This window comes from Pseudorca crassidens, chromosome 3 (assembly GCF_039906515.1).
Source record: "Pseudorca crassidens isolate mPseCra1 chromosome 3, mPseCra1.hap1, whole genome shotgun sequence".
Taxonomy (NCBI): domain Eukaryota; kingdom Metazoa; phylum Chordata; class Mammalia; order Artiodactyla; family Delphinidae; genus Pseudorca; species Pseudorca crassidens.
This window is the reverse complement of record NC_090298.1, coordinates 129,828,118-129,853,743: the sequence shown is the minus strand read 5'-3', so window position 1 is coordinate 129,853,743 and position 25,626 is coordinate 129,828,118. Positions and strand designations below refer to the sequence as shown.

Below are 25,626 nucleotides of genomic sequence, written 5' to 3'. Positions count from 1 at the left end.
TCTACACTTTTAGATGTTTTCCGAATTTAAAGGCGAGTATACTCTTCAGGTTGGAAAAACCCAGATAAAATTGTACCCACAGTGGGCTCTCAGTAAGCATAATATTTCTTCATAAATGTCAAAGGTTGAAATCGCTTATTATGTCTTTGCAATGTGAAGTTCATTTTCATAAATGATTTAGAATGAAGCATTTGTGAAATGAGGAAGTTCTAAAAATAACAAACCTCTTAATTAATATGTCATCGAGTTCTCTGGCTAATACATGAGGAGAATTTGGAAAACTCGCCCATTAGTGTCACTTTTCAACTGCAACCTGTTCCTCACGTACCAACCAGTCACTCGTTCCTCCTTGTTTTACTTGTGACCCTTGTTATTACATCCTTTCTTGTCACTACATCATCTGGCCAAATCCCAAAGTCCCTTCATGTCTATCACTTCCCCAATCAACTCTTCAGGGAAATTGTTTTATAAATCAGAATATTGTCTGAACTAACACGTCCTTTAGGCTAAAGGTAAAGGAAGGCTGCAGTGACAGATCAACTTCACCCTCACGCATGAATGTTGAATTTTCTAGACGTCTAAGTTTCTGACTGGCTGACTCTTGTAAGGGAGAGATACAGAGACTACAAATAGCACTGAATCATCATCTGTGTCTTCTTGTCAGCCCCACATTTTTTTCCTTCTGTGCACACGGGCCATTGCTATGCTCTTAAGCTAGTTCTAAAGAGGAAGTCATTTTCCCCATCACAACTGTGCATGCACCAGTATGCTTAATATTTTAAAACATGTTTTTAAAGTTGGAATGGGAGTAGTTTTTCACAGTGTCTACCAGCCAGTCTCAGTTGGGTAACTGGTGCACTGACTCGGCAATTTCAGCCAAACCTGTTTTAAGCCTGAATTGTCTACATAGTAATTGTAGCTGTTTATGTCAGAACTGAAGGCCTTCTCTTAAGTGTTTAGTACAACCTGATCTTCCTTTCCTTCTTCCAGGCATATCATTGAGAGTAACGAGAACTGCATGTTTAGCATGTATGTCGAAGCAAAAGTTTCAAAGTAAGAATTGAATATTCTTAGGCATTTAGTGCATTCAGTAAATCAGCAAATATTAAGTACCTTTTTTCTGTATTTGTCTTGCTCACTGTTGAGTTCCCAGCTTTTGGCACTGGGTCTGGCACATGGCAGGAAATACTTGTTGTCTGGCTGAAAGAAAGAAGGAAGAAAAAGGAGGGGAGTGGGAGGGAAAAAGAAAAGTAAAAGAGGAAAGTTTGCTTAGTGCTTTGCTGCTAGTAGAGGATATGGAGCTGGAAGGGATTTCGAGCATGTAAGGTGAAAAACCCTCATTTCACAGCTGGGGACATTGAGGCCTCATAGGAAAAAGTGACCCCCAAAGTCACATGGCTGATAGCAAGCTCAGGGTAGACCTGAATCTGGGTCTTTGAATCCCGGCCTAGTCTCTCCATTGCACCAGAGCCTCCCTGGGGTTCTGCACACATTTACTGAGAGGTTATGCCAGACACTGGGTTAAGGGCTGGGGGAACAGACTGCAGAATGTGTGGCCTCTGTCCTGTAGGAGCTTACGTGGGTGCCACTGTCTGAGCAATCTCTGCATGGTAGCTGCAAAGCCCTCCGAGAAAGGAAGTGAGGCAGCTGCTCTCTTGTAATGGATTGTGGCTGAGCTGGATGGACTCGTCCCAAATCTGATTGTGATTGTTGGGCAGGTCACATTGCAAATGTTTGCAGATGCATCCTCAGAACCCTCAAATTGCTACTTCTGTTTTGGTGCTTTGTGTCTTGAGAGGCCAATTTCTGCTGTGTATAGAACTATAGAATGATCTGTTGTTCATCAGCTACCAATAGTTACAAGAGGACACTAACACATGTGGAGCCCACTGACTACCAGGCACCACAGAAGACACATAACTTTGTAAATTCTCATAACTGCTCTGCCAGGCAGGGCGCTGCCTCCCCCAGTTCATGGGCCTGCAGGATGGTGTAGAAGTGAGAAGCAAAGACAGACTCAAAATTGAATCTGACTTCCCTCATTTTCCAGACCTGTGATCATGAGCAATTGACTTAATCCCTTAAATTGTAGTTTGGTAATCTGTAAAATTGATCTCATAATAGCACTCGTATATTATAAAGTCATTGATAGGATTAAGTAAAATAATCTGTGTAAAGTGCTTAGAATAGTGCCTGCCACATAGCAGTGGGAACTAATGCTTAGTAAATACTATGTGTCAGGTGCTGTTCTGAACATTTTGTGTGTATTCATTTAATCCTCACGAGATAGGAACTATTAGTATGCCTATCTACAGATGGAAAAACTGAGGCACAGGAAGGTCACAAATAACTTGCCCAAGGTCACATACCCAACAAGTGGTAGAGTCAGGATTCAAACCCAGGCAGCTTGGTACCAGACCTCCTGTTTTTAACCATTACATTACACTGCCATCACAGGTTGTTGATAAAGAAACCTTAACTATCAGCTGTTTTATTATGATTATGAAACAGATTCTGAGTTAAGTAACTCGCATGAGACTTCACCACTGTAAAAGGCAGAGCCCCTGCAGTGTGAGCTCACGTTGTCTGGCTCCCAAACTCACGTTTGTTCTATTTTATTTCTTTTAGGAGAAAGGCTTGAAGGCGCCTGTCTAGTGATAAGTGTCTGTAGGGGAGCATCTGGGCAGATTATCCAAAGCTACTAGGAGTTGGCATAGAAAGGATGGTGTAGTGACAAGTCATGTTTGCAGCAGGAGGAACAGAGATCTTGGTGAATCTGCATCAATTAGTGATCAAAGAGGAAAGAGGAGTATATGAATGTTCACAGCAGCTTTATTTGTAACATCCCCGAACTGGAAACTACGAAGATGTCCTTCAGTGGGTGAATGCATCCACACCATGGGTTACTACTCAGCAATTAAAAGGAACAAACTGTTGATACATGTAAGAACTTGGATGAATCTCAAAGGAATCATGCTGAGTGAAAAAAATCGAATCCCCCAAAACTGCATAAGGTATATAATTCCATTTATATAACATGGAAATGACAAAATTATAGAAATGGAGAACAGAAGAATAGTTGCCAGGGGTTAGGAATGGGGATGGGGGAGGAGGTAGCTAGGTAGGTGTGGGGTATTTTTTAAGCTTTTATTATTATTATTTTAAAATTATTTTTGGCTGCATTGGGTCTTCTTTGCTGCACGCGGACTTTCTCTCGTTGTGGCGAGCCGGGGCTACTCTTCATTGCAGTGTGCAGGCTTCTCATTGCAGTGGCTTCTCTTGTTGTGGAGCACAGACTCTAGGCGTGCGGGTTGTGGCACATGGACTCAGTAGTTGTGGCACATGGGCTCAGTAGTTGCAGTGTGCAGGCTCTAGGGTGCATGGGCTTTCAGTAGTTGTGGTGCATGGGCTCCGCAGTTGTGGCTCGAGGGCTCTAGGGCACAGGTTCAGTAGTGTGGCACATGGGCTTAGTTGCTCCACTGCATGTGGGATCTTCCCGGAACAGGGATCCAACCCGTGTCCCCTGCATTGGCAGACGTATTCTTAACCACTGCACCACCAGGGAAGTCTGGTAGGTGTGGTTTTAAAAGAACAACACATCATCCTTGTGGTGATGGAGTAACTTGGCTGCACTGGTGGCCACAAAGACCTACTCATGTGATAAAGTGTATAGAACTAAATGCACACATACACACACACACACACACACACACACACACACACAATGAGTACAAGGAAAACTGAGGACTCTGAATGACAGGTGGATTGTATCAATGTCAATATCCTTGTGAAATTTTATTTTAGTTTTGTAAGATGTTACCATTGGGGGAAACGGGTAAAGGGAACACAGAATCTCTGTTTCTTATAATTGCATGTGAATCTATAATTATCTCAATACCTATTTAAGTTAAAAAAAAAAAAAAAAAGCAAGGAGGAGGGCTTTGGGCCAAGGGAGCCAAAGAGTCAAGAAATGTTGCCCACTTCCTGGGTTTAACAAAGGCCTAAGGGGCCTCTCTTTCAGGTGACCGTCCCTATCACAGGTGTTCGGAAGCAGGAATGGTGGCAAGTGCAGCTCCGTCTGGCTCCTCTTCATAAACAGGTACTTGGGGAGCAGGTTCCAAAGTGGAAGGGGTTTGAGAAATTTTCTTGGGTGATTCTAATCCATTGTTGTTCACTGAAATCCACCAACTCAATGGAAAAGATGTTTATGGAATTCTTTTCCCAGCATCATTAAAGCCAAATTCTGCATCAAACAGGTGAAAGAAGCATTATAAATTAAATAAAAGCCATTTATAAATAAAGGTTTTGACAGGACCTACCCAGGACAACTGGGTTCTAATGCTGGTTTAGTCTCTAACTCACAGGATTTATATGGAGACACTTTCAATGCATTAATCTTGCTAATGATAATAGCTACTGTTAATTGAGTGGTTACTATGTGCCAGGCCAGTGTGCTGAAGGTTTTAAGTACATCATCCCATTTATTTTCACAACAGCCTAACAAAGCTGGAACTGTTCTGATGGCCTGCAGAGGTTAAGACATTAGCCTGAGGTCACACGGTGTGTGGTGGGAGAGCAGACTCACCACCACCCTCGGCCTGCCTTCATAGCCACTGCACTGACTGCTGCTTGGTTCTCGGCTGTGGAAAGAGATTGGACCATTGGGTCTGGATTCTCCATGCCTCCAGTGGATGCTGAGCCAATTAGCTAATTCTGACCTGAACTTATCAGGGGGCAGTAAAGACATAATTTAAGAAGTGTCAATCTTGCCTTACAGGGAAGAAGATAAGCCTGGGCAGGTTGAGGGACAGAGAGGGTAACAGGATTTTTCATCCTTCAAAGGGATGAGACTTACTTAGGACTTCCTGTTATATCCCAATTGAATGTGAAAAATAAGCCCTTTCTCTCCAATAGACTTAGGGTCTCTAAAGAGTCCTGATGGTTGAATGCATATTATAGCCTGTCTCCTTTGATTACCTAAAAGACAGGCAATGGGAAGATAAAATATCTGTGTGCTGGCTCATTCAAGTTCACATTATGCCCTCCCAGAAAAGCAACTGCTGCTGTTAATACACTGTAGGAAGGGAATCAGGACAGGATGGCTGTCGGCCAAGGTGAAAGATACCAAGATCCAATGGGAGGGAAGAGACAATACACAATAGCGCAAACAAGCTGAGGGGTTTTCTTCTGCATCTTGAAGTTCTTTGGGGTTTAAGGAGACCACCTTTGGGTGGTTTTTGGTTCTCCTATATCTTCAGGGTTGGCATTTCTTAAAAAGGGGGCCGCTCAAATGGAATTGGGGTGAGAGAACACTGCTACCTAGAGTGGGCGGACCCATCAGCTGTCAGCGGCCATTTAAAATCCACTTCGGGCATTCCTATATACTAATGATGAAAAATCTGAAAGTGAAATCAAGAAAACACTCCCATTTACCATTGCAACAAAAAGAATAAAATATCTAGGAATAAACCTACCTAAGGAGACAAAAGACCTGTATGCAGAAAATTATAAGACACTGATGAAAGAATTTAAAGATGATAGAAATAGATGGAGAGATATACCATGTTCTTGGATTGGAAGAATCAACATTGTGAAAATGACTCTAGTATCCAAAGCAATCTATAGATTCAATGCAATCCCTATCAAACTACCACTGGCATTTTTCACAGAACTAGAACAAAAAATTTTGCAATTTGTATGGAAACACAAAAGACCCCGAATAGCCAAAGCAATCTTGAGAACGAAAGAAGGAACTGGAGGAATCAGGCTCCCTGACTTCAGACTATACTACAAAGCTATAGTTATCAAGACGGTATGGTACTGGCACAAAAACAGAAAGATAGATCAATGGAACAGGATAGAAAGCCCAGAGATAAACCCATGCACATATGGACACCTTATCTTTGATAAAGGTGGCAGTAATGTACAGTGGAGAAAGGACAGCCTCTTCAAAAAGTGGTGCTGGGAAAACTGGACAGGTACATGTAAAAGTATGAGATTAGATCACTCCCTAACACCATACACAAAAATAAGCTCAAAATGGATTAAAGACCTAAATGTAAGGCCAGAAACTATCAAACTCTTAGAGGAAAACATAGGCAGAACACTCTATGACATAAATCACAGCAAGATCCTTTCTGACCCACCTCCTAGAGTAATGGAAATAAAAACAAAAATAAACAAATGGGACCTAATGAAACTTCAAAGCTTTTGCACAGCAAAGGAAACCATAAACAAGACCAAAAGACAACCCTCAGAATGGGAGAAAATATTTGCAAATGAAGCAACCGACAAAGGATTAATCTCCAAAATTTACAAGCAGCTCATGCAGCTCAATAACAAGAAAACAAACAACCCAATCCAAAAATGGGCAGAAGACCTAAATAGACATTTCTCCAAAGAAGATATACAGACTGCCAACAAACACATGAAAGAATGCTCAACATCATTAATCATTAGAGAAATGCAAATCAAAACTACAATGAGATATCATCTCACACCAGTCAGAATGGCCATCATCAAAAAATCTAGAAACAATAAATGCTGGAGAGGGTGTGGAGAAAAGGGAACACTCTTGCACTGCTGGTGGGAATGTGAATTGGTTCAGCCACTATGGAGAACAGTATGGAGGTTCCTTAAAAAACTACAAATAGAACTACCATATGACCCAGCAATCCCACTACTGGGCATATACCCAGAGAAAACCAAAATTCAAAAAGAGTCATGGACCAAAATGTTCATTGCAGCTCTATTTACAATAGCCCAGAGATGGAAACAACCTAAGTGCCCATCATCGGATGAATGGATAAAGAAGATGTGGCACATATATACAATGGAATATTACTCAGCTATAAAAAGAAACGAAATTGAGCTATTTGTAATGAGGTGGATATACCTAGAGTCTGTCATACAGAGTGAAGTAAGTCAGAAAGAAAAAGACAAATACCGTATGCTAACACATATATATGGAATTTAAGGAAAAAAATGTCATGAAGAACCTAGGGGTAAAGCAGGAATAAAGACGCAGACCTCCTAGAGAAGGGACTTGAGGTTATGGGGAGGGGGAAGGGTGAGCTGTGACAGGGCGCGAGAGAGTCATGGGCATATACACACTAACAAACGTAGTAAGGTAGATAGCTAGTGGGAAGCAGCCGCATGGCACAGGGATATTGGCTCGGTGCTTTGTGACCGCCTGGAGGGGTGGGATAGGGAGGGTGGGAGGGAGGGAGACGCAAGAGGGAAGACATATGGGAACATATGTTTATGTATGACTGATTCACTTTGTTATAAAGCAGAAACTAACACACCATTGTAAAGCAATTATACCCCAGTAAAGATGTTAAAAAAAATAAAATAAAATCCACTTCGGCTTGCAATCCTTACCCCGCTCACTTCCCCTGCGGAGGCAGAACAGCAAGATGTTTAAGAGCCAGGGTGAGCTCTGGAACCAGACAGCCAGAAAATGTGCTCCCTGTGGGTTTTTTCTGGGGCCCACTCAGCTTCCCCAGGAGAGAGAAGAATCTCATACAGCCAGATGAGATCAGGCCAGACTATCTCAGCTGATGAAAATTATTCTGAGGTGTGAAGGCTTTCCTAATCCTCTCACAGCCCCCAGGTGGGCTCTGCCTTCTCCGTCCAGGTGAAGACGCTGCCCCTGGTGTGAATCGTGACAGCCTTGATTGTGGTTGGAGGGCATCAGGGGCTACTGCTCTGGAGGGGCTCCCCACCAGCGCAGTCACCTGACTGCCTGCAGCACAGTGGTTAGACTACAGGCTCTGGGCTCAAATTGACCTGGGTTCAAATTCTGTCTAAGCTACTTACAGGTATGTTTCCTTAGGCATCATAAACTAACCACAACTTCCTTGCCTGTGAAATGAAATTAAATGAGCACATTCCTTATGTTTAGATTTGCCCAGGGTAACTTAATTTGTGGGCTCCAGTGCAAAATGAAAATGCAGGGTTCCTTGTTCAAAAAGCAAGAATGAGCTTTTCACCTTCTTCCATGGTTCCTCTGTCCACCTGCCATGGAGTTTTTTATTTGCTATTGAATGTTGTGCTCTCTCAGGCACAAGGATACTTGGCAGGCTAACGCAGACCCTCACAGGAGCCCGGGGCCCGACCCCGAGAAAAAGCGAGCTGGGCCATGCGTTGGCCAAGGCTCCAAGCCCCCAGCACACGTTCCACTGTCTATCTAACTTTGCTAACAAGAGCTAAATTCAAATATAAAATTATTAAGCATTTCACGATGGTTATAACCCCAGAGCATTAAACCCCCAAGCATAGGCCCTTGTGAGTGTAGGCCTTGTGTGATTGTACTGGTTACACACCCGTGAAGCTGGCCCTGTATGTGCTCTAGCCTGGTCTCTGGTCTTTAGTAAGGCCTCAGTAAGTGGTCAGGAGAGAGAGCCCAGCTTTGTCCACAGCTTACCTTAGGAATCCCTGAACTTAAGCCCTCACTTGAGCTTTGCATTTCCTGGTTCATGGGAGAGTCAGGAAGGTGTTATTACCACCTTTGTACAAATGGGGAAACTGAGGCCCAGAGAAAGGATAGGACTTGGCCATGTTCACCATGCAGGTGGTAACAGAATCAGAAGTGAATGGTGATCTCCAAATTGTCAGTCAGTGTTGAGCCTCTCAGGTTCAGCTCCCCCTCTGGCCTCTTACCTGGGATTGTGAGTGGCAACAGCTCATGCAGCTTCCATCAGGAGCACAACCCCTGCCCCAGCTCCTACTAGCTTTCTGCACAAACCCTAGCTCAATGCCAGCCCACTCCAGAAAGATTTCCCTGCCAAGGACTTAACCATGGTATGTTTTTTTTTCTTATGCACATTCACCCCAAATTCAGTTATATGTAGTTTTATTTCCTGTGCTTTTTATATTACCAAATGAGCATATTTGTGGCTTATTAAATATTTTTAACCTTATTTATAATAGCTTCATAATATTCTATTTTAGGGAAACTCCATAATTTATTTGACAAATCCCCTATTGTTAGACACTCAGATTGTTTCAAATTATTTTTCAATTACTGAGGGGATGTACAAGTTCTAAACTGGGGATAATCACAGTACTGGTTCGTGGTTCATTGTGCTGATTAAATAAATTAATATAGGAATAGCATTTAGGAAATGAAACAAATAAGTATTGTATATGTGTTAGCTAAGGTTATTCTGTTAGGTCTATTATTTTGATAATACTGTAGTTGCTACCATTTTATACATATCTTTAAACACATAAGTGACTATTTCCTGGGTCAGAGGGGAGAGAATTGTGAAGGCTGGCATAAAATATGTCCACAATTTATGGAGGGTGTGCCTTGCCACTGACAAGGGAGATCAAGGGGGGCAAGAGGTGGGGTGGGATTGAGCCCCAGGCTTTGGCTGGAAACATCTGTCATGATCTGACTGTGATGCCTTAGGATGTTTGGATGAGTTTGTTCACCTCAGGGCTGAAAAGAGGAAGCGTAGAAAGTGTGAAGACTTTTGAGAAGCTCCAGGAAGTATCTGTTAGCCCTGCCCAGAGACCAGTTTGCCCTCCAGCTCCAGATTGGTAAGTGGATATTTCCTCTGTTCTCTTGGCTCCTGCTATGACTAGTGAATTTGGGCCTTGGATACAAATGCGTTGAGATAAAATTGGGTGGGACCATTGAGTCTTAGATAGCCAAAGATCTGCAATATTAGGCTGTCACTTCAGGTCAGCACTGGGTAGAGGAGCAGGGAATTAACAGCTGCCTTTGTGGTTAGCCTGCCCCCATGCACCTCCTCTGCCTGCTGTCTTCCATCATGGAGCTGTGACTTTGTAACTTAAAAATAAGTTGTCTTAGGCTTCCCTGGTGGCACAGTGGTTGAGAGTCCGCCTGCCGATGCAGGGGACACGGGTTCGTGCCCCGGTCTGGGAAGATCCCACATGCCGCGGAGCGGCTGCGCCCGTGAGCCATGGCCGCTGAGCCTGCGCGTCCGGAGCCTGTGCTCCACAACGGGAGAGGCCACAACAGTGAGAGGCCTGCGTACCGAAAAAAAATAAATAAACAAAATAAATTTGTCTTTAGGATGTCCCTTATACAACACAAATAACTAGGGGAGTTATGTATTTCATAGAAGGATAGAATCATAGAATTTCAGAGGTGAAAGGGAGCAAATTCCATCTGGTATTCTTCTAGAGCAGGAATTCTCAAACATTCAGTTGTCAGAATCCTACCTCAGAATTACCTGGGAGCTTGTTAAAAAGGTAGATTCCTGGGCCCACACTCAAGAGTCTGATTCAGTGGGTGTTGAGTGGGTCCCAGGATTTTTCCCTTTTAAGAATAACCCCAGATAATTCATGCTGATACAGGTGGGCTACACTCTGAGGAACTCTATTCTATAATATCCCTAGCAGGTTGGTTGCCTCTAGTGTTGGGGAGCTCACCACCTCAGAAGACAGACTATTCCATTTTAGAACAGTTCTGACCATAGAAAGTTCTGTCTTATGTGGAGCTGGAATCTGCCTCTGTATAAATTCCACGCACGGGTCCTAATTCTGTCCATTAGAGCCATGCAGAAAAACTCCAATTCCTCTAGCCTTCTATGGGCAGGAGGACTTGAGAAATATGCACCCGTAAGAGCTTGTGAGTCAAAGGTGCATTGTAAGGGAGCCCCTAGGTCTCTAAGCTGGCTGGGCTTTGAGAAACTCATTTCCCCTTCTCACTGGGGTGGATGTGTCCTTCCAAACCCAGGTGGAGGTGTCCCCAAATCAGAGGGCAGACTCCCTGGGGAGGAGGAAAGGTGACCTTGGGCAGCTCAGGGGCTGCAAAAATCAGTTCCTGTGATCTCAGGGGATGGTGGAGGTGGGGCGCATGCCTGGCCAGGTGCACTCGTGGGTAGTTCCACAACCTGGGTTCCAGCCCAGCTCTGCCTCTAAGCCCCCAACAGATTCTCAGCAAGTCCCTGCCCCCTTGGGCCTCAGTTTTCACATCTACACAACCATCCTTTCCAGTCCTCTGCAGTCTGAAATCCCATCTTTAAAGCCCGGTGCTCTCTGATCTGGCCTTGTCTTTGCTACTCTGGCAGGTTGTCTGGTGAGGGTGTCAGGAGGGGAGGTGTCAGCGTTCTCAGGAGAGAATCTCGAGACCAAGTCTGAGAAGGGGCACAGTCGCCATCCAGCAGAGTGGCTCTTGTGGGTGCAGGGTGGGGATGAGTCATGAAAAACGGAGGGGTGGACCTTAGTGGCCATTGTCTCTGGAGCCTGTGCTCCCAGGTCTGGAGGCCCCCTCCCTGTGGGGCTCTGTCTGAGGAGGGGAGCCCTCCAGGCTTCTGGGCTGCTGGAGGCTGGCTCGGGGAGACAGAGAATAGGAAAACAAGGAGGGTCAAAGAGTCCTTATTCTACACCCCACCCTACCTCTCCGCCTGACCCACCTCCTTCCTTTGTTGGGAGATAACCTGAGGTTTTAGGCAAAGAGAACTCTGTGGGAGCACTGACTCTCCGTGGGTTCTTGGGAAGTTCCTCTCACCTCCCTGGGCCTCTGTTTTCCTCATCTGTCCAATCGGCTAGCAGTGCTGACCTCATAGGGCTGCCCATCATAGAAGACAACATCCATAAACCCCCTCTGTAAACTGGTACATGCCAGGAAGATGCCAGCTGCTGTCAGTCTATTGTTCTCAGCTTGGTGTGCACAAAAGCAAGAAATCTCACTTAAGATGGATTTTGTCCTGCTCACCTGGGATTTTTTTCTCTGTATCCTGGGCATGACCTTCCGGGGAGCTGGTGGGAGAAGGGGCCATCTCAACAGGAAACTCTCCCCAGAGCTGCCGAGGTCTGACTAGGATTTAGAGAAAAACAATGGCTATCAAGAAATCTGGAGCCCCAGACCAACAACTCTGGGGTGAGAGGCCATGGCAGCCATGAGCAGAAACGGCCACTGGGGAACATGCATGTGTAGGTTGTTAAAGTGTGAATGGCCGAGCTCGGGCGTGCTACGTGCACACATATCATCCGTGGACACTCACTTGTCATTACATACACCAGGTGCCTAGTATCCCTTCCCACAGCCCACACAGACCCAAAGGCTGACCCCAAAGGGTCCCCCAAAGGCAGAGGCTGCAGGTCATTCCTGGGGAGGCACTTGACTAGGGCCACCAGTCAACGCTGATGGGGGGAGCTGGGCTGTTTCCCTCAACTGTCATGTTCTACGTGGTCGGGGAAGAACCCCTGGACCAGGAGGGAGAAATTCGAGATTCTAGTTCACCCATGGCACCAATTTCCTTACATGTTTTTAGAGATGCCACTTACCTTCTCTGGATCTCAGTTAACTTCTCTGTGAAATGGGTCCACAATCCCTTCTGAAAATGGCAGTAGGGCTCAAATGGAATATTCAATATGAAAGTGCTTTGAGAAAGCTGAAAAACCTGCGCACATGCAAGGAGGAGGGGAAGGGGAGAGGTGGGCAAGGGAGGAACAGACCCTGATGATTTCAGGTCACACCGTCAAGCCAGCCTCTCACCTGAGCATGTTTTCTCTTCACCCCCCTCTCCAGGGTTTGGCAGAGATGATGACAAGGAGAAGGAGCAGGGCTTTCCTGGTGGCGCAGTAGTTGAGAGTCCGCCTGCCGATGCAGGGGACGCGGGTTCGTGCCCTGGTCCGGGAAGATCCCACACGCCGCAGAGCGGCTGGGCCCGTGAGCCATGGCCGCTGAGCCTGCGCGTCCATAGCCTGTGCTCCGCAACGGGAGAGGCCACAGCAGTGAGAGGCCTGCGTACGACAAAAAAAAAAAAGAGAGAAGGAGCTGCAGAAAGAGAAGGGGAAGCTGAAGCATACACCCTGTGAGGAGCAGCAGAAGAAGGCTGAGCAGGTGGTGAGGCTCCTGTGCCCTCTCTGTGTCAGAACAGTTAGGAAATGAGATTTGCGAGGGTCACAGCTCATGTGGAGACTCTCTGGGATGACTGTGCTGTCCCGGTTTGAGCTGCTCCTGGCAGGCAGATATCCTGGGATGAGGGAGGCTGGTTCTGCTCAGGCATAGAGGACCCAGGAAGGAAGCTGTTGGCCAACTGGAAAGTGACTTCAGCACTTGGTGAATGGACCAATCAATGTCACATGGCTGTAAACATGGATTCAAAGACCTCATACAAATTACTGAGTAGGGCTGAGAGGCTGGGGAAAAGGGGCTGTGGGCTTCATAGGGCATGCTTAGAGGATGCTGGCGCTGTGCCTAGACTGAGGAACTCTGCTCCTGATTCCTCTCCAGCCTCACCTTGGCTGGTCAGGGGAATGGCCCCAGCTGCATCTAAGGGTCATTTGTCTAAGTCCCGTGTCCAAGGAACAGCATTCCCAAATAACATTCTCCTTCTCCTCTGGCAATTTACCTTCCGAACAAACTTCTCTTTGAAGCCTGTGTAGAAGCAGATTAATGGATGCAGCTGCCTTCTGCCTTGGGCAGCTCCTGGAAAAGTTTTAAAGTAGGAACAGTTTGATGCTGCCCCATCATTTTTCTCTGGTTGCTTCTTCCTCCTCTTTCCTCCCCGTGAAGCCTCTCAGTGATGGGGTGGTGGTGGTGGTAGGGGTGGGAGTGGAGGTTCTCCTTCCTTACACCTTTACCATACTCTCTGGAAGGAATCTGATAGCAGCCATTCATAGTTTAAGGTCAGAGACTTTGAGAAGCTAGTGTCAGAATTTGGACTAACATCTATATCTCTCTGTTGTGTGTACCCTCCCCTGGTCTTTACTGCCCCAGGATGTCTTTTTTCCCCCTACTATGCCACGGGCATAGTGCTTAGAGCTGTTCTCAATTTTTTAATGTCATTCTCCAAACAACGCAGTAGGTCTGTAGTATCATTCTAAATTACAGATGAGAAAACAGGTTTAAGGAGCTCAAGAGACTTGCCCAAAGTTAACACAGCTGTGGGGTGGGGGGATGTGGGGAGGATAGCTTCACATATGACTGTGTTTGACCATATTGCCTATCCACACATGAAACGTGAAAGCCCGACCCCATCCATTTAAAGGTTCACTGTCTCTCCCTCAGGATCTCCCCAGTCCCATCAACCTAACACAAATGAGCTACAATTATGTCAGGGCATCTTGGAATGAACTTGGCTGGACCAGAATCCTGTGGCATAAGCAGAGAGGAGGGGAGGGTAGAAGGATCCTTGCTGGCCCCAGGGGCAGGAGAGAGGGGCTTTGTTTCCAGCCCTGCCACTGAGCAGGTGGGGTACCTTGAGTACATCTCTTACTGTGTTTATGGTTTAGTTTCTGCAACTGTAGCTCTAGAAATAAAAACTCACCAGGAAGTAAAACTTAGGTTTCCAGGATATTTGGCTCCATCTTCTGGACAGTACCAATCACTGCAACTTTTGCAGTGTGGTCATCCACTGTGGACATCAGGTAATGTTGAGTCTTCTAGGAAACTTCCGGTCACTGTGGGGATTAGGGGTGCCTGGGGCAGAACCAGAGCTGACCTGAAAGTCCAGGGAATTTCTGTGGCCTCTGGGTCACACTGGCCCTCTGCTGCTAGGGGCTGGGCAGAAATTCAGGGAGGGACAGCACCAGAGTAGGAGGGACACTGGAGGCCACGGAGTCTAGCCCCACCAAAGGACAGGCAGGGACACTGAGGCCTGGGGAGAAGTAGGGCCTCACTCCAGGCTACACACATAGGTCTCCTGATACCCAAATCCACTAGCCTGCTGTCTGCCTAGCTCCCTAGCAGCCCCCTTCTCCAAGGATTCCATCCCAGCTGGTCACTTCTTCTCATCCTCCTGAGACAGGACCATCTGCTTAATAAGCGCGCTGCTCCATCCACCTGCTCCCATGACAGCCCACCCTCTCCTGGTCCCAGCTCCAGCCCTGACTGGGTGGGGCGTCCTTCCACCTCTCCAAGCCAGGGCTTTCCTGGAGGAGTTGGGGGCATGGAAGGAAGAGGGAGGCAGAGACCTGCTTCTCCTCCAGCTCTGCCTCTCCTCCACTTCCAGCCCAGCCTCTCTCAACCTCAGTTTCGCCATCTGACACACAACCAACCACTACACCAGATTCCTGAGAAGATTAAGTGGATAGTTGGTGTGAAGGTGCTTTGTGAATTCTTGAGCCCTCTAAGAAAGTATTAAATTTCCAGACCTATGAGTCCTCCCTAAGCCACACAGAACCCCAGGTGCTAATTGGAACCCAATTAGCCCACAGGCTATGGGACCCTCCTCAGAGGAGGGAGATGAGCCGTTCTTCTAATCTCATGGCTTCAGGATCTGGGGCTTCCTTGCAGAGTCTAGGTTGAACTCCCCCCTCCCACCCAGATTCTGCTTATTTCTGGAAGATGAGTGAGTCCCAGTCTAAGAGAGTTTCTTAAAGGCACTCCCACTGACCCAGAAGCTAGCCTTTGAAAGCCCAGGAGCTGTAATGGGAGAGGCAGAGGAGGATCAGTTTGCCCGGTGTCTTCCTTTCCCTTGTCTGGACATAAGGTCCATGGCCTCTAGTTTAGATGAGTGAGGGCCAGAGAAGCAGCTGAGGAAGAGGGGAAACCTTTCCCCGCTTGAGTCTTGAGCTCCCACTGCAGTCTTGATTTCATTTGAACTTCAGAGTAATGGAGAAACTGGAGGCAAGAAGGGATGGTTGAGGTCATCCAGAGCAGCCCTGCCTTTCTTGCATACTCCCAAAGGTGGGGGGATCACTACCTTTCCTAGGAAGCCCAGTTCCTCCTAAGGCAGCTCTAACCCTTTGAAAAGTCCCGCTCAATAATGCTAGAGGGAAGTTCTGAGACCACTTGTACCACAGTCCCCTGGAGTGACTTGCTGAATTAAACCATCTGGGACAGGCCTGGAATCTGCATCTGTGAGCTCCAGGAGCCATTGGTCCACCTCTGTTGCCCCGGGAATGACAGCCCCCCACTCTCAGCACCTGCCCTGGACACAGTTCCGCCAACCCTTTCTGACAGGACATGATTTTCTCTTTTCTCAGCATTCTGCTCTGTCACTTCTTAGGTTCTTCTCTCTTTTTCCTGGTCTCCATGCCTGTTTTGTAAATAGAACATCATAGAATTTGGGGGCTAGAAGTGTTCTTAACAGAACACCTTATCCAACTCCTCATTTTATAGATGGGGTATTTGAGACCCAGAGAGGGCAGAGTCTTGCCCCAGGTCACACAGCTGTTCCATGGGAGCTAATAGGAGACACAATCCCATGACTCCTAGTGAGTGCCCTTCCTACTGTGCAGTTCTGTCCTGCTGTAAAAGCTGCGTTGTAGGGCGATGCCCATCCTAGACTCCTTCTTAGATGAAGCCATCGTGGTGTCATCACAGGACTCTCCCTGGCCAAAACTGACTGGACTGGGAGTGGTCATCTGAACTCTGAGCTGGGTCAGTCAGATTTTCTCTTGAAATAGAGTTGTTGCTGAGGGTCACAGATGCTATTGAGCCCTGGGGCTCAGAGGCCAAGCAGAGTCCAGTGTTGGGGGCTGGGGTGGCAATTTGTGTGCCATGCATGCTGAGGAGCAGGTAGATAAAGAGGGCCTGCGGAGAGAGACGGACCAGAGATGGGAGACAGTGTGATGCGAGAGAGAGGGAGAGGGAGAGGGAGGCCCTTAGAGGGCGAAAGAGATTGCAATAAACATCAGACAGAGACACACATATAGATGGAGAAAGACAGAGAGATAAACACAGAGAGACACAGAGGGAGAGACTGGAATAGAGATGTGTACGTGTGCGTGTGTGCGTGTGCGTGTGTGAGAGAGAGAGAGAGAGGGAGTGAGGGAGGGAGGGCGGGAGGGAGGGAGGGAGGGAGGGAGAGAGATATTGACTTAGAGAGACAGAGACAATGAAAGAGAAAAAGTCAAAGAGACAAAGACAGAGCCCCTGGCACTCGGTATTTTTCTGTTTTTTTCCCAAGGTCCAGCTGCCCCCCTGCCCTTGCTTGCCTTCCCCCGGAATCTCTCTCCAACCACCTTTACACTTGAGCGAGCTTCAGTGGGTTTCTGCCTCTGGCCATGATGCTATTCCCAACCAACTGGGCCCTGGAGGGGCTTCTGGGGAGGGGTGGGGCTCACAGGAAGCAAAGGCTACATTCTGCTCATCAGACCATCTGTCATTTCTCCTTACCTCCAGGACCTGGGCATGACTCTACTCCTCAGCAGATGCAGCAGAGCCACCGGCTCCCATGGTGGGCTGGTCTCCCGTCAGCAGCAGTCTTCCTGGGAGCAGACTCCCTGCCTGTCCACAGCTGAGTTAACGAGGCCCACGCTGTGCTCATTGTCACCTCTAGGCCCATGTTCAGTTGGCGTCCTTCCCTTCCCAGGACTGTCCTCTCAGCCCAGGCCACGCCCCACTCACCTTTCCACTCCTCCAGGAAGCCTTCCTAACAGCCCATCTTGTGGCACACACGAATCCTTCCTTTTCTAAATGTTCACTGTACCTCTTCTCTCTCTTTTGTTCTTTAGTGCGTAGTGCTCCAAAATTATGTCACATAAAGGGCTATTACGCTAAGTTATAAGCCCATCAAACTTACCACGTGAGTGGAAAAGGAAATCATTGAATTTGTATGTTTGGGACAATAAGAGCTATTCATAATATAGAAGGTTATTTGGATGCTGTGAATCTTCTAGCACTTGTTACTGAGTAACTCATTTGATCCTCACGACTGTTTACAAAACAGGAACTGGGGGCACAGAAAAGTCACTTGTTAAAAGGTCATGTCTATAGTCAAGGACAGAGGGCAAAGGAGATTTCATGACAGATTCCTCCCCCTTCCCACTTGGCTAGCCGCCACCTAACAGTCCACCACTGGGATTTTGTCCTTTTGTTTTAAAGCTGTAATGCCTGTCAAATACAGATTTTTTTTTTTAAACAGAGGAAGAAAACATTTCCAGACCATCAAAAATTGCCTCCTTGAGAGACAGACATCTGAATAACCAGCACCCTCCTGTTTTCTGAGTGTGTCCTATGCAATGCTAGTTCCTTGGGATGTTAAGTAGGTTTTACTAAAAAAAAATTTTAAAAAGACAAATGCAATTCAGTGTGGGAAGCACCAGATTAAACTGCTGTCTTTGCAGCACGACTGCTCAGTGCCTTAGTGTGCTGCGGGGGGGGGCGGGGGGGGCGGGGGGGGCACTGCAGGTCTGTAAGAAGGGGAGAAATGTGCTATATTCACTAAACAAATTTGACCGTGACCTCTGTTCTTACAGATCACCTCTCAAATTAAGCTTCCATGGACCCTTTTTGTAGAAATGCTGCCTGAACTCACTGGATAACCCAGTCACCACTGACCACAGTTTCTAGTTTTTTAATGCTTCCTGTGGACACCTACCTGGCTGCCCTTCGTTTGCATTTGGTGGTGCTGCCTGCCAGGTGGCTTCTCAGGTAGACAAGGTTAACCCAAACTACTCGCATTCTTCTGCCTGGATTCCCTGTCATCAATCAGGTTCCTTCACAAGGTCAGGACTGTGGAACAGCTGGCCCCTTCTGTTCTTGCCTGACAGCACGCACTCACTCGCTCTTTTAGAAAATGGTTTTAGCACCTCCAAGACCCTGGAGAGGTCCCTGAGGGGATCAGAGCCTGCTCCTGGCCTGGGCTCTGTTTGGGTGGATCAGATGGACACACAGGGAAGGGGGAGGGACACAGGATGGAGGGAGAGCTCACTTCCAGCTGGGGGGTGGGGTGGGGAAGCTGGGATTCTGGGAAGTTACCCAGGGAAGGTCCCCTCAGAGCTGAGCCTGGAAGGGCAACAAGAGGTAGAGTTTGTGGCCAAGAGCGGGCAGAACTCTTGGGGTATCTTGACAGGTACCTTGACCCCTCCCCCTCTCTGGCTGTGGAGAGTGGTAGAGCCCACAGTAGCTGCTAAGAAGGGGCTCCAGGAGGGTGGGACCACCAGGGTCCCCGGGTAGGAGGTGCCCTCCTGTGCTCTCCTCTTCCATGGCTAACTTGAGAAGGAGGAAGCTTCTGTGTCTGGGACTCCGGGGGCCATGGCCAGGTTTGTCTTGTTTTCACTGTACCCCCAACACCAGCAGAGGGACCCTCAGACCTTGCTGGGTGAATGGACGCGCACCCTTTCTCCAGTCTTTTTCTCCCTGTGGTGCTTTCTGTTTGTCCAGGGACTTGTTCTGGCACCGGGCCATGAATCTACTGAGGAGTGAGCCCCTCCAGAAACTCGCTCATTTTCATGAAGACCTGAAGGTTCACAAGTGCGTTTACACAGGATCAAGTGTGTTGGAGCGTCAGAGTCGACTGAGCATCAGGAGGGTGTCCGGGTAGCCAGGATGGCAGCAGGTCAGGACTGTGGCCATGAGCCAGCCCATCAGCAGAGGGGCCTTCTACGTAAATATTTCTGAGTAACTTTGTAAATAATATATCAGTCGTGGACAGCAGTCCCGCCTTATCCTCAGTTTCGCTTTCAGCAGTTTCCGTTACCCATGGTCAACTGAGCTCCAAAAATATTAAAAGGAAAATTCCAGAAGTAAATAACTCATAGGTTTTAAATTGCACGCTGTTCTGAGCAGTGTGGTGAAATCTTGTGTTGTCCCGCTTCGCCCCACCCAGGACATGAACCATCCCTCTGTCTAGCTATACTGTCCATTAGTCACTCAGTAGCCAACTTCGTTATCAGATCACTTGTTGAGGTATCACGGTGCTTGTGTTCAAGTCACCCTTATTTTACTTACTAATGGCTGGAGCAGTGATGCTAGCAATTCGGATATGCCAAAGTGAAGCTGTAAAATGCTTCATCTAAGGGAAGAGGGGAAAGTTCTCAACTTATTAAGAAAAGATGAAATTGTATGCTGAGGTTGCTAAGATCTATGGTAAGAATGAATCTTCTATCTGTGCAATGGTAAAGAAGGAAAAAGAAATTCATGCTAGTTTTGCTGTGCACCTCAAATTGCGAAAGTTATGACCACAGTGCATGATAAGTGCTTAGCTAAAACGGAAAAGTCACTAAATCTGTCCAATAAGATATTTTGAAAGAGTGAGGCCACATTGACATAACTTTTATTACAGTATATTGTTATAATAATTATATTTTATTATTAGTTATTGTTGTTAATCTCTTACTGTGCCTAATTTATAAGTTAAACTTTATCATAGGTATGTATGTATAGGAAAAAACAGTATATACAGGGTTCGGTACTATCCGTGGTTTCAGGCATCCATGGGGGGTCTTGGAATGGACCCCATGGGGATAAGGAGGGACCCCTGTATCAGAAAGCACACAGATTCTGGAATCCAGCTTGCATCAAGTCCCAGGCCCACTATGGCCAGGGTGAACCTGTTTATCCAGCCTTTAACTCCTTCTACGTAGAATGAGGAGACTGTCTTTCTAAAAAGATGATTGTACTGAGTGAGACCAGGCTTGTCCAAGTCCTGTGCTAGTTAACCAGCTGCTGTCACCCAAGGAAAATGACCACCCTAAGGCCTTTCTGGACCCTGGGCCCTGTGACCACAGGTCCTCATGGGGTTTTAGTTCCACATTCTTTTTATGTTGCTCTGAAACCTGCTTCCCTGTAACACTGTCCCCTCTTCACACCGGGTTTTAATATTTCCCCCTGAGCCTTTCTCTGCAGGATGACAGCTTCTCAAATAACCTCAAGTGCATCATGTCAGCAACTTGAGGCTTGGTTCCCACATCTGTAAGATGGACATATTGTCAGAGCTTTCGGGGATTAGTCAAGGAATGTGTATACAAGTGTACGATGCACATGGACACAATACGTATAATACAGGTACATGCATTTCCGAGCACAGGGCCTGGCTCATGTGCTCATTAATTGAATGGCTGGCGTTTCGGATCCCATTGCCCTGGTCCACACCAAATTGATAAAATTCCTCACCAGGGGGATTAGAGAAGGCTTCCTGGAGCAGGTGGGACTTGAGCTGGGCTTTGAAGGACCGGAGAATTTCCAAAAATATGCAAGAGTGGGCATGAGATTGGATGGGGTGGAGGGAGGTTTGGAATAGAGAAAAACAAGCGGAAAGTTTTGAGGTTTGCCCAGAGGACAGAGAGGAGGCCTGAGTTGTTGGTTTGTTGAGAGAACTAGAGGGAGATAAACCTGAAAGAACAGGGTATAGCCCTGGGATCATAAAAGGTAGAACTGGAGGAGGCCTGGAGGTCACCTGGCCCAGTGTCTTACCTGCAGTGGGAATACAAACAGGTGACTTGGTAGTAAGAAGAGAGCCTGGTCTGAGGCTCAGCTCTGCTATGGGTTCTTGGATAAATTACATATCTACATCTCTGATCTGGATTTCTCCTCTTTGTGATGGAAATATCAATACTAATCCTTGCCCTGCCTACTCTGTAATTGTTAGGAGGATTTCGTGAGCCTTGGGCTAAGGATTTACTAAGAGATGCTGGGCAAGTGGCGCTCATCTCCTCTGTGGGCCTTGATTTTACTGTTTGCAAAATGAAGACCCCGTCTGCCTCCAGGGTGCCGGAAGGCTGTGAGTCCAGCCAGGAGATCAGCACCCCAGAGGGGAGAGGAAGGTGACCTGGGAGGGCATGGGGGAGTGGAGGGGCTGCTGCTCTAGAAATAACCTGGGTTCTTCCCCTTTTTCCCACCCTCTTCTCAGAAAGGACCAGCCTATTTTGGTGGCTGCTGTGGGTCCCAAAGCTGGAATTCTGTCTCCTCCCCGTGGCATGGGTTACATAGCTTGCAGGTGACAAGCTCTGTGAGGGTTGAGAATCAGGCTCGTCTGCCCTGCACACCAAGCCCCTGGGCATCCTGGCCCTTCCCGGAAGGAGGGGCTGGGGAGCCGTGCCTGTTCCTCCTCTCCCCCATCACGCCTCCATACCCTGCTGTTCTGACCACCCCTACTTCTTCTGTTAGCACTGGCACAACAGTTTCCAGAGTGCATCCTCCCCGCCCCCCCACTGTGAGGCACACCGGCCAGGACTCTTGGCCACATTTCATGGGCAGGGACACAGAAACTGAGCAAGGCTAAAGGACATGCCCTTCTGGTAGAACTAGAACTCCTACCTTGGTGCTCTTTGCACTGTGCTGGTGACTCTAAAAGTTTGAGTATAAGAATCACATGGGGGCTTCCCTGGTGGCGCAGTGGTTGAGAGTCCGCCTGCCGATGCAGGGGACACGCGTTCGTGCCCTGGTCTGGGAAGATCCCACATGCCGCGGAGCGGCTGGGCCCGTGAGCCATGGCCACCAAGCCTGCGCGTCCGGAGCCTGTGCTCCGCAACGGGAGAGGCCACAACAGTGAGAGGCCCGCATACCTCAAAAAAAAAAAAAAGAAAGAAAGAAAAAAAAAGAATCACATGGGACTTAGCTAAAATGCAGACTCCTAGACTATCATCCCTGGAGAGCAGATCTGGAGCAACTTCAGTGGTGCCTGAGCATCTGTATTTTTTTTTTAATTGAAGTAGAGTTGATTTACAATGTTGTGTTAATTACTGTTGTATAACAAAGTGATTCAGTTATACATACATATATGTTCTTTTTTTAAATATTCTTTTCCATTACGGTTTATCATAGGATATTGAACATAGTTCTCTGTTCCATACAGTAGGACCTTGCTGCTTACCCATTCCATATAAAAGCCTATATCTGCTAACTCCAACCTCCCACTCCATCCCTCCCCCAAGCCCCTCCCCCTTGGCAAGCACCAGTCTGTTCTCTATGTCCGTGATTCTGTTTCTCTTTCACAGATAGGTTCATTTGTATCATATTTTAGATTCCACATTTAAGGATGTCTTATGGTATTTGTCTTTCTCCTTCTGACTTACTTCACTTAGTATGATCATCTCTAGTTTCATCCATGTTGCGGCAAATGGCATTATCTCATTCTTTTTTATGGCTGAGTGTAAGTACTCCATTGTGTATATGTGCCACATCTTCTTTATCCATTCATCTGTTGATGGACATTTAGGTTTTTTCCATGTCTTTACTATTGTGAATAGTGCTGTTATGAACATAGGGGTGCACGTATCTTTTTGAATTATAGCTTTGTCTGGATATATGCTCAGGAGTGGGATTGCTGGATCATATGGTAGTTCTATTTTTGGTTTTCTGAGGAACCTCCACACTGTTTTCTACAGTGACTGCACCAACTTACATTCCCACCAACAGTGTGGCAGGGTTCCTTTTTCTCACACCCTCTCCAGCATTTGTTATTTGTAGACTTTTTAATGATGGCCATTCTGACTGGTGTGAGGTGGTACCTCACTGTAGTTTTGATTTGCATTTCTCTAATAATTAGCACAGCATCTTTATTTTTGACAAGCACTCAGGGATGATGGTACACCCCAGAACTTGACCCCTGCACTGTACCTCACCTTCTAAACCCTAGAGGTGCAGTGTGGTGAGAGGAGAGGTCCAGAGGGAAAAACCCTTTATTGAGTTCTCACCGTGTCAGGTACTTTGCATGTATTATCCCCCTAGAAGGAGACCTTGTTATTTCCATTTCACAGATGAGAAAATTTAGGCGTGGGGAGGTTTAAGTAGTTTACCCAAAGTCTGACAGCTGATAAATAGAAAATCCAGGCTTTGGACTTGAGTCTTATAGCTCCAGAGCTTAAATCTCTTCCACCCACAACTTTCCAATGGAATTAGCTGCATGCTGCCCCACCCCATTTCTAGTGTTCCCACTCCGTCTTTTCCAGCTGGGATTAAAGATACCCAGCCAGTGGGAAAGGTGTCTTTTCCTGCAAACCTCCAGCAGGTGGCAGTGCTGGACTGAGTATGTGGGTAAGGGGCTGGAGAAGCTAATTGGAGGACTATCCTCGATTGTTTTCTTCAAATGGTTTTGCAGCCTCTTTCCCTCCCACATTCTAGGCTATCCGGTTTCAATTTGCTGAGCTGGTGCTGTTTGTTACCTCAGGTCTGATCTTCGTGGTTGGGCTGCCCCAGGAATTCCGAATCTCCCCGAGCCGGTGGAAGAAACCAAGCTGCAGCTGTGGTTTACATTTGCCCAGTATACGTTTGGCGCCCTTTCTATGCATTACCTTGTTTAATACTCGCTACCCCCCAAACCCTCTCGAGTTAGGTGCTATCACGTCACCCATTTGTTCGGAGGAGGAAACTGGAGCTCCGAGAAGCTAAGCTACCTGGTGGAGGTAAAGATGCTGGTTCAGTGACAGAGCCAGGCTTGGACCTGCAAGTTTCTGTCTCCAGAGCTGTGCCCATAATCATTACGCTCTCATTTGTACTGATGGGGAAACTGACCTGTGGAGAAGGAAGAGACCTGTTCCTGGGAATTAGTGGCAGTGCTGGCACAAGAGTCCGGGCCATCTCATAATTCTGGGCCTCCTCTTACTCTTGTGCTCCCACAGCTGTGGGTGAGGGCCTGGACAGCGGGACTCCCCACCCCTACCCTCTTCAGGCACAGGATGCTTGGCTGGTGCTGTGTTCAGAGCCGGGCTGGGGTGGCCGGGAGCATGGCATTGTGGGGCAGCGACTTTGTCAGTCCTGTCACCATGTGTCCCCAGCTCCTAGCATGGTCTGGCATACAGTCGGTGCTCAATTAATATTTATGGAGGGAATGGACATTCTCCCTCTTTGTCTTCTCAGGCCATGTTCCCTGGCTGCTCAGCTCTCAGCCCACAGGTGTTCCTCCTCCACGGGGTCCTCTAGCCCTGCAGGGGGTGTGCATTTTGTTTCTTAGCACAGACTGTCTCCTTGTTCTTCAACTTTCCAGATCAGTCCTTTATCTGTCCTGCCTCCACTCCAGATGGAAAGACCCTAGGGAACAGTCTCTCATATTCCTGTGTGTATGCTTCACAGTGTCTAGCCCAAGGTTGAATATAAAATTAGCTGTATATGAAAACAACAGTCTGTTTTATCCAAGCAGTGCATATTCACTGTTGCCAAAGAGAAAATAAGCCAAAGGAAGAAAATTAAAATCACCCGCACGATAACAGAGTCCCTCTTTTCAATGGTATTTTAGTGGAACTGTTTTTCTCTTTCTCTTTTTGTTACGCAAGAAATACATATTTATTGTACAAACATAAAAAATACAGATAAGCAGAAATAAATATTTTAATTCACTTGAAATACCACTTCATAAGCTTGTCAACAATTCTATTAACAATCATAATGGCAATAACCACCTCTATATGCTGAGGGTCTGCTGTGTACTAGCCACTTCATATAATTTTTAAGAACTTTATTGAGGTATGATTTATATAAAATCATAAAATCCACCCATTTTAATTAATGAGTCATTTTAATGAAGAGACTTTTAAGTAAATTTGCAGAGTTGTGCAGCCATCAGCATAGTCCAGTTTTAGAATACTTTCATTGTCCCAATAAAATCCCTCAGGCCCGGTTACACTTAATCCCCATTGCCAACCCTCAGCCCCAGGCAACCACTAATCTATTTGCTGGTTCCATAGTTTTGCCTTTTCTGGACATTTCATATAAATGGAACAATGCGCTGGGTGGTCTTTTGTGTTTCATCCATATATGGATGATGTTAGATGCAGCCTTTCATTTACAGATGAGGAAACTGAGGTCTGGAGAGGGTAAGTGACTTGTTGGAAGTCACCACTGGAGGAGAGAGTGGAGTAGCCAGGACTCAGCTGAGGTCTGTCTGGCCCACCATCTTCCAACACCTTGTCATTGGGACATGACTTTTCACGTTCTAGCCTGTGCAACTGCATGTTCATGTATATATTTATTTCTCCCCAAAGGGTTGATCTCTATGTATTGTTTTGCCACTTTCTTTTTCACTTAATAATAGG

General features: G+C 46.9%; 1 long non-coding RNA gene across 1 annotated transcript; it reads right to left on the bottom strand.

The window, feature by feature from the left end:
* Nucleotides 1–3,771: 3,771 nt before the first annotated feature.
* Nucleotides 3,772–12,611, bottom strand: LOC137221917 (uncharacterized). Its single transcript, XR_010942205.1, has 3 exons — nucleotides 12,479–12,611; nucleotides 11,696–11,797; nucleotides 3,772–4,243 (listed from the first exon to the last, which is right to left on the bottom strand). It is a non-coding gene; the product is annotated as an uncharacterized lncRNA (long non-coding RNA).
* Between the last annotated feature and the right edge of the window lie 13,015 nt (nucleotides 12,612–25,626).